Source organism: Mandrillus leucophaeus, unplaced genomic scaffold, assembly GCF_000951045.1.
Source record: "Mandrillus leucophaeus isolate KB7577 unplaced genomic scaffold, Mleu.le_1.0 Scaffold846, whole genome shotgun sequence".
Lineage (NCBI taxonomy): Eukaryota > Metazoa > Chordata > Mammalia > Primates > Cercopithecidae > Mandrillus > Mandrillus leucophaeus.
The window spans coordinates 1441232-1450717 of NW_012109208.1; the positions used below are offsets into that span (position 1 = coordinate 1441232).

The 9486-nt window shown below is 49.2% G+C and overlaps 1 long non-coding RNA gene across 2 annotated transcripts; it reads right to left on the reverse strand.

The window, feature by feature from the left end:
* Window positions 1–223: 223 nt before the first annotated feature.
* Window positions 224–8438, reverse strand: LOC105530820. 2 transcript variants are annotated; one of them, XR_001004693.1, is made up of 4 exons: window positions 8254–8438; window positions 3734–3878; window positions 2835–2980; window positions 224–2283 (listed from the first exon to the last, which is right to left on the reverse strand). It is a non-coding gene; the product is annotated as an uncharacterized LOC105530820 (long non-coding RNA). The 2 variants fall into 2 exon arrangements; XR_001004694.1 differs by lacking the exon at window positions 8254–8438 and adding an exon at window positions 7368–7601.
* Between the last annotated feature and the right edge of the window lie 1048 nt (window positions 8439–9486).

Sequence of the window (9486 nt, forward strand, 5' to 3'; positions counted from 1 at the left end):
TGAGCGTGCCTCCACCAGCACGGGGATGTCCAGTATCTGTCGGCACACGTTTTCCGAGTGCTCCCCATCCCTCCCTGGTTCCCGAGTGGGTCATACAAAGCACAGAAAACCCTCTCTGTCTCAGGACAGTGTAGCTAGCAAGTCAAAACTAGCACCACTCATTAGATAGTGAGCAGTTCAGTGCTAATTGACAGAAAATGGGTTAAAAAAAAAAAGTTCACAATCATATTTTTAAAGGAGTTTTTATGAAAGTATAATATTCATACAAAATCATAAATGTACCAATCATAAATGTACAGCTCATTGAATTTTCACAAAATGTTTACACCCAGATCAAGAAGAGAAAATTACCAGAACCTACCAGCACCACCCCCGACATGCAAGGATCCCACTGTCCTGGCTTCCAGCACCACAGCCTAGCTCTGTCCGTTTTTGAACGTAGTGTAGCTGGAATTGTAGAATGTGAATGCCCTTCCTCCTGGCTTCTTCCACCCAACATTATGCTGGTGAACTCACGGGTGCTGGGGCTCACTCATCGCCGTAGATGTGTGGTATCCATTTATCCATGCTGCCCCATTGGTGGGCATTTGCCATCTCTCCCATTTGGGACTATTACAAACAGTTCTGCCCTGGAGGGCTTGGTGGCCACACATCCCCATGCCTGTTGCATGACTGTCCAGCCAAGGACTGGCTGGGTGCAGGGGGCACCTGTGGTCAGCTCTTGTGGATATCCCCAGCAGGTGCCCAGAGTGGTTGCCTCATGGTTCTATTTAGTGATCCTTATGACTTCAAATCTAAATAAAACTACCACCCAGGAGGGAAAACACACCACTACGGAGCACCTCATGTATCCTGGCATGAGACACGGCTCTCACCAGAGGACGGCATTGAGTAAAGGAAAGGAAAGCAGCCATGCAGTCACAGGTGCCCTTGAATTTCTCCTGGGAAGTCACTTGGGGAGGGAGGGGAGCGGGGAGACTGAAACTTCAGCTTTCAATAGACACAGCTGTGAAGACGATCCCATGTCCAGGAATCCTGGAGTGCCCCCAGAACATCTCTCATCATTAAGAAGGCAACGACAGGCTTCCATGCGGAGGCTGCCAATAGCCAGGAGGGAAGGCTGTCTGGGCTCGCGCTTGCCAGGCTGGGCGTTGGTCCACTCCCCACTGTTGTTTACATTGTTTATCATTCATTCTCATTCTTTCTCTCCCTCTCTCTCTCTCTCTCTATTTCTCTTTCCCCGACTCTCTCTTCCCATCCCCACAACTAGTGTCATTGTATTTATAAAAGTCAAATAAGGTGACTCCATTTTATCATCCTCTTTTTCAAAGCTGATGCAGCTAAGGCTCAGAGAGGCTAAGCAGTTAGCCCAAGGTCACAGAGCATTCACACACACAAAACTCCCTGGCGCCCCAGGGCATGATCTTTCAGCTGTACCATCTCTCTACAAAGCCACCAGGATCATATAATAAAGAATGTAAAGAGACTCTCTTCCTACCAGAAAGTCCCTTATATGTGAGCAAACCCCTAGGACACCAGAAGGACTCTGTGAGATTTGCGTAGAAATCCTCTGATATTTCAGTTCTCCCAGTGAGTGGACACTATTTCTCGTCAGGAGGCTTCGATGTCTCTAAATTCGTCCCCAGTGTTCTGAAAGGGGTAGATAACGCTTACGAGTGACCAGCCAATTGTTAAAGAAGATTTCAGTCGAGGCTTTGCTTGTGAAGGTGCACTGCTCACAACTTAGCTTCCCCTGTATGGTTCACAAATGTGAAGGACCAAGCAGAGCATTTATGAGTGCCAAGGCTGTGGCTCACTCTCAGGTCAGAGTTTTAGTTGTCCACTGCCTGCATCTGAGTAAAGATGCATCCGTCAGTCCTAACATGGAACCCAGAGTAGAGTCTTTCTGCCCTGAGTAGGTCTTGATCCAGAGATCCAGTAAGGGCCCCTAGAAACAAGCATGAATGCCCCGGTCCTTCCAACCTCCCCAGAAGCAGAGAGAGGGCACGCAGCTGGACTGGGTTGCCTTAGCTAAGCTGTGGCTCATGGATGGGGTGCCTGCTGGCTGCCTCAACCAGTAAGGCGGAGCCTGCTGTTCCTGAAAAGCATGGTCCTCTCCTCTGGCAAGTCCACCATCATATTCCAACAGGGTAAGCGCAGTGGCACGCAGGGAGGGGAATAACCCGGTATCACAGGCAGCCCCAAAGAAAGGGCAGTGGGACGAGTGAGTGTGGTCTCCAGTTTTCTCACTGGAAGCCTACAGGCCTTCCAGGGCTGGGCTACCTGGAAGTACCAGACCTTTTAGTTTACATCGCTAAAAACCAACCACATTCTTACATCTCAAAGAACTTGCACTTAAATCAAACTGCCAAAATATAATCAAGTTGCATGACTCTGATTTTAATTTAAGGCCTAAATTTCTCCAGTAGTGTAGGGAACACTCAGGTGGCCAGTGTTGGGAGCCATATCACCAAGTGGCATTTGCTTGGGAAGCCAAAGTCCCCCAAAAGGAATTGGACCTGGAGAACCTTACCAATATGTCATCAGTAACATTAACTGCCCCTTGATTAACCTTTTCCTCTTTGTAATTATTTTTCCTCCACAACTCCTGTGACATTCTTTCCAATGATTTTGAAGACAAAGGAAAGTGTGCTGCCAAGCCCTCTACAGGCTTCCTTGGGCATAGACAGGCCACATAACATTTACTGCAACTTTAAGAAATTGTTTAATAGGAAAGGAATCTTCCTAAAAGCATTTTCTGATCATCATTAAAGAATTCAATCCCCTCTTTTAGCTTAGAGATAAATAAAGTCCTGATTACTGGAACAAAGTACCTTGAGAATTTCCCATTTATTCCCCGATGATATAATCCTCATGCCAATAAACTGACCATGTGATGTACATGCTCCTGTAATGCCACGTGTTAATGTCAGGGAATAAATTCACAATCTGATTTGATTTTTTTTGGAGGGGGGAGAACCTGAAACAACATAATGCAGACACATAATCAGCAGACACAAAATAAGCTGTTCATCCGATTTCACACACACTCACAACCAAACCTCACTTCTGAAATCACCATAATTACTTTTTCAAATAATTCATTTTTAATGATTATAAAAGTCTGCATTCCTGTTGTGGAAAATATAGGAAATAAGAAAATAACAATCACCACTAAGCCTATGATCCACAAATAAGCCCTGTTAACATTTTTGGTCTATTGTATTTTAATACTTTTCAAAACATACATAATTTTACAACCCAATATCACATTGTAGATGCGACTTGTACTGATTTTTTTTTTTCACTTTGCATGCAACATCGTCAAAGTATGTCAAAATGTGGAAGGATATATGCTAAGGTGTTAGTGATAACCTCTAGGTGTTATTTTCTTATTTTCTTTATGCTTTATTGCCTATATTTTCTAATTTTCTATAATGCACATTCATTATTATGAAAAGATTATTTTTAAATTCAGAAAGATTATTTTCCATGGCTGCATACCATTACATCTTATGGATATACCCTGATCTACTTAATCTTTATCAAAATGGTGGACAGCTGCCCTTTCCAAGGTCTTGGGATGTGTTCATGTGGTTACATGTTTTTGTGAAATTTGCAAGAGTAAACTATAACCACAGTCATTTGAGACCATTCTAACTTCCCTCCTGCACATCTTTGCTGTCAGGTTGTACTGGGAGGAAGTCAAATTGAGGGCATTTATGGGACTCACCATCATTTCTCATTGTACCGGTTACTGCAGCCACCTTAGCATGGGGATGCTTTCAGGATGCTCCCAATGTCAGCAAATCCATGAGGATTTAAGGGGATTCTAGGAAGATGGCAGCAGTGACATGGGTTTTGAATCTCCTTGAATCCTACACAAAAATAACATGGAAATTAGACAGTAAAACCAAAAACACATGGACAAATTCACAACAAAACTAGATGATACAGTACCCACCCACTAGGCCCTACATACAAGCAAGTGGGGGCGACCACCATGGCCACAGCCCTGCGTGATACCAGCATCTGTGTGGAGAGAGAAGAGGGAAGCAAGGGAAACCTGGAAAAAGGATGACTTGAGAAAGAATTCAGGACAAATGAAAATCATCTCAGAAATGAGGGCTAAACTGGAAGGAACACAAGAGCAAATAACAGGCAGTCAATGCACTGAGAGAAATAGGAGGAATTTGTTTTAGCTGTTAAGGACATAAAGGAAAAAATAAAAAGGACTTTTAAGGAAATGACAAGTAGGCAGAAATGATTCAGCATATAGGTAATAAAGTCTCTAGAGAAAAAACCCGAAGTAAAATAGCAGAACAAATACTGAACTCTGCAATGGCAAAAAAAATAAAATAAAATAAAATAAATAACTTTCCCACAATTTAGAATTCAGAAAACAACAAAAAAGAGTTGAAACTACATTCTGAAAGAGCACAGTGAGCACCTGAGAATATCAACCCAAAAGGACCAGCACCAAGACATAGGCTAGGAAAACTACTGAACTCTAAAGACAGGTAAATAATTCCTTTGCGAATCTGGGTGGAACAGACATGAACGAACATAAAATCAAAGGGAGAGAAAATCTGATTACCATTCATGTGGAGAGCAACACTTACTCCAAAAGGAGATGGAGGAATCAATTCTGCAACCCAAGGAGCTGCTCTCGGTCAGTGCCATGAGGCTGCGTCTGTGCAGGGGGCACAGGAAGGCCTGGACACCCATGTGTGGCAGCGTGATAAGGCCCGGAAGGGAACATCACACCCAGCCTAGACTGGCATTGAGCCACCAGTTGGACACCCGCATGGGAGCGTAAGCCAACAGGGAATCCTCTAGGAGGAGTGGGCCGAGCCACACAAGTGCAGGGAGGAGAGAGGAGGGAGGAGGGAGAGCCACATTGTGTCATGCTGGAGTGAGTAGGTTTGTCGGGACTCAAATGGGCCCTTTCTACCAAAGCACAAGCATTCAGGACAACCATCACCAAGTTCAGCTGCAGTCCTAGCACCCTACTGCTGTCTGTTTTCACAGGAGCACCAGTCCAAGAAGTGCACAAGGCACATGTACATAGAACTGTGACATGCAGTTTGGCTTTGGAAATCTTGAGCAATGCACCATGCCCAGGAAAACCATAGATGTCCTTGACTGTCCTGTACCAGAATGACCAAATCATCGCTGCGTCTGCACAGTCCCAGAAATAAAACCACCAACCTAGTTTTCAGCCAGCTCAGTTTTTAAAAGTTAGTAAATGTACAGTTGTAAAGTTCAAAGTCATGAAAAACAAGGAAAGACTGAGTGACAAATGAAAGATTAAGGAGAGAGACATGATAACTAAATACTGCAGGGCATCCTGGATTCAATTCTGAAATAGAAAAATTACGTTGGTGGAAAAACTGGTGAAACCCAACTGAAGTGTGTCATTGAGTAAATGGCATTGAACAAGGGTGAATTCTTAGTTTTGATCAATGTCACATAGCTATGTAAGTTGCTAACATTTGGGGAAACTGGGTAAAGGGTATTTGGGAACTTTGTACTACGCCTGCAACTCAGCTATAAATCTAAAATTATTTCAAAATATCAAGTTTAAAAAATAGTTAACACTTTGCAATAGTAGCACAGAAGAAAACAACTAGTTATTTGGCTGAATCAGTTTCTTTTTTACCTTTTCGATGGTCCCTAGAACATCACAAGGTACTGTGGGTGGGTCCCAAGTGTTCTGCCCCTGTGTTGAGGTCAGAGCTCTCCCTGGACTTGCCACCATGATCCCCTTAGCAAGGAACTGCTGGGGATGCCCAGGAGCTCTGGTGCTGGTCCCTACTGTGGCCATGAACCCCCACATGGAGAGAAGAAGTCAGTGGGTGACACCTTCCTGGACTTTCCCTATGCCTGTCCAGCCACTGTCCTCGACAGTTTTGCTCTCTGACTACAACTGGATGTGGGGATGTTGTTGATGCACTTGAAGGGTTGATGCCTTGCCCATCCTTTCTCACCCTGCAGCACAGTGCTGATGCAGCTAAGACCATGGCCCTGCCTTGCATGCCCACAAAACCACACCCACACCGTCCCGGAAGGTCTCCCTTAGTCTGGCACCAATGCAAACAGCTCAGCACTGTCATCACGTCCTGGGCCTCCGACTCTGCCCCATTTGCTAACCCAGACCCTTGCCACATCTTTTGGCTCCAGTCCTCAGAGAGCAGAGCCTGACCCCAGCCAGATGCAGGCTGTCAACCCCGGAGGGAACCCAGGGCAGGAGTAAGGCTGGGGAGGCAGAGCTGACAGAGGTGGGGTGGGATATTGAGTCAGCTCCTCTTTCTGCCTTTGAGAGTGTGTCTGAGAACAGTCCTGGGGAGGAAGGTGAGCATTTCCCCATTGGCCCCGGTGCATCGCTTGTCCAGGACCCTGTGTGCTGGCTCGCCACCGGCAACGCACACTCCATGACCAGGGAGCCCCACGCAGGAAGGCAGAGGCCATGCCAGGCCATATTACCCCTGGGCAAAGCTCTCAGAATCCTGCCAGCATGCAAGGAGAAACTGAGAGGATGGGCAGTGGGGAAGGCAGGGTCCAGGGCAGCTGCCCCATCCTCACAACAGAGCAACTGCGAGTTTCTGAGGCATTCTCTGCCCAGGAACCCAGCCAAGCCCACATGAGGGCAGGTGGGAGGGCCAAAGGGCTAACACCCCCGGGGCAGCCTCAGCCGCTTAGTATTAGTGGATCAAGACCCCAGCTTCCCCCACCTGCCAGGTAAGACAATGCTGAGGTATGGTCCGCACATGGTCCTGGGAGTCCCTAGCAGATGTGAGCCCCTGCTGCCCACAGTGGAAACCTGTGTCAATGAACACTCCCGGGCTGGCTTCCCTCCCTCTCACATCCCCTCCCCGCAGCTGCCTTCCAGGACCACATTCACCACTTGCACCCAATCCTACCCATAGGGATTGCTTTCAGAGAATCCATTTAAAACTGACTAAGTGGGCGTTGGAACCCTGCACTGTCTGATTCAGACCCAAAACGTTTAAACACAATGCTACTACCCTCAGTTGTTGGGAATGTTGGGTTATTCGTGGGTTCCATTTGGATACTGGCCCTGTGACGGCCACAGGACACGGGATGCCACCCATCCACTGATGCCATCTTTCTACCTCCTGCCCCAACAACGCCTCAGCAAAATGGGCACCAGAGCCTCTGGGCACGTTCGGTGCTTCTCCAGATCCAGGGACCAGGGAGGAGCGAGACTGTCTTCAGCTCTCTGCTCTGCAGCTTTAGATCCTGCATGCCACACACCTTCCCTGTGGCTCCAGACTCTCTTATACACATCTAGAGACTGTCTTCAGCTCTCTGCTCTGCAGCTTTAGATCCTGCATGCCACACACCTTCCCTGTGGCTCCAGACCCCTCCACGGGTTTATCTCCCCCAAGGAAAAATCATCACCGGGTTCTTCCTTTTACACGCACTGGCTGCAGCCACAGCCTGGGGGGACCAGGGCTGGACGGCGCCACAGGCAGGAGAGGGCCCGGACTCCCGAGTCACCTCCCGAGTCACCGTGGGAGGCTAATCAGGCGGCGCTGACCTTCGCCTCCAGCACGGCCTCCGCTTCACTCCCTTCAGGGGCCTGGGCATCATCTCTGGGCCTGGGCACACCCTAGGACAGTCAGAGGCGGCGGCTTCCATGCGCCTCCCTCCCTCGGGCCTCACCCCCTTAGTTCTCTCACTCCAAAACCTCCCGGACCCACCATTAAAAACCCTTCCTTTAAATCACCAGGGGGAAACGATGCGGCTGTCGTGGTGGTGGGTCATTTGGTTTCGGGTCGCGTGACCTCAGTGAGTGTGTCCCCATGGGGGAGCCGAGAGCGCTGATGTGCCCCCCGGATGCGGGAGAGTCCACTCCAGGATCCCTGCTCCTGGAAAACCGCGTCCTCAGTGAGGGTGCAGCCCAAGCCCCTCCAGTTGGGGGCTGGCGGGGGAGGGAAGGCACTGGAGGAAGAGGCTCGGAGGTGAGTCCGCAAAGCCAGGCTGCCAGGCTAACCACGCCCAGCTTCCGCCAGACACCGACTAGGCTGCAGAGACGCTTCCAGAACATCATGTGGGTGCGCCGGCCGGCCCTGGGTGTCTGGGTCGAGGCCCCTCCAAGCCCACCTGGGAGAGCACTCCCGCCTCCCACTACACCGGACGCCCACCACCCCAGCCTCCGCCGTCGCTCCGCGACAGCACCCCCAGGGCCCGGCGTCCTGGGCCTCCGACTCTGCCCCGTTTGCTAACCCGGACCCTCGCCGCATCTTCCGGCTCCAGTACCCCCGGGAACCTCCTCCTTTTCATCGCTTCGACAAGACCTTCTGAGGCCACATCTCGAGGCAACATCTCTCTGTCCCCGCTTTGTTTGGCTCTCAAAATTGTGCTGTGCTCCCTCATCTCCAACAGCGTTACGTTGATTTTCGAGCTCTTCCATGCTCTCCCTGGCTCTTTGCTGGCGTCACTCGGTTTTCCGCGCATCCCCGTGCGCACGTGTTAGCTGTGCCAGCCCGGTGCGAGCTGCTGTTAGGATCGGTAGATTACAGCGAAGCTGCAGTCAGCAGCTCCTCTGCCTGGCCCTGCATACCGTGAGACTCCAGGCAGTGCCCGGGACCGCCTGGGGAACAGAGGAGGGAAAAGTCAAACCCTGCAGAGGAAGGACGAGAGCTGGCAGCCAGGTCGGCTGCAAAAGGAGAGAGAGGTGGGCAGTCCAGGCCCGGGATGAGCCAGCCTAAGCTTGAATCGCTGTGTCAATGGGCTGGTCACTTAGCCCTTTTAAGCCTCAGTTTCCTCATCTCTAAAATGTGGATAATAACAGGATCCTCACAGGACGTCCAGAGATGGAGGCTGTGCGATGAACCCAGCCCAGGCCTGTGGAGTTTTCTGTGCTCCCTGCTGTTGCTGTTGTCATCATTAGTCACCGTTTTGCAAATCTCGGAAGCCTCTTAGACAGAAAACCAGCTGTTCTTGATGACCACTTGTGAAAGGAGAAGCAGATTTTTAAATCAGAATGATTCAAAGAACTTTCTCCCAGCAACAGTTGTTAAATCCAGGCCTTGGAATTTCTCCGAAAGAGAATTCTGCTGGGTGCCCTGCCTCACACCTGTAATCCCAGCACTTTGGGAAGCCGAGGTGGGAGGATTACTTGAGGCCAGGAGTTCAAGACCTGCCTGGGCAACATAGTGAGCCCCGTATCTACAAAAAAAATTAAAAAAAAAAAAAATTAGCAGAGTAAGGGAGCACATGCCTGTAGCCCCAGCTACTCAGGAGGCTAAGGCGAGAGGATTGCTTAAGCCTAGGAGGTCAAGGCTGCAGTGAGCTATGATTGCACCACTGCACTGCAGCTCGACAACAGAGTGAGACCCCGTCTGTAAAGAAAACAGTAAGTACAAATAAATAAAAGAGGATTCAGTATCATCAGGCTTGAGTGGTTCCTGAGAGAGAAAAGACCTAGATCATTCCTTAAGTTCCCCCTGGAGCCCC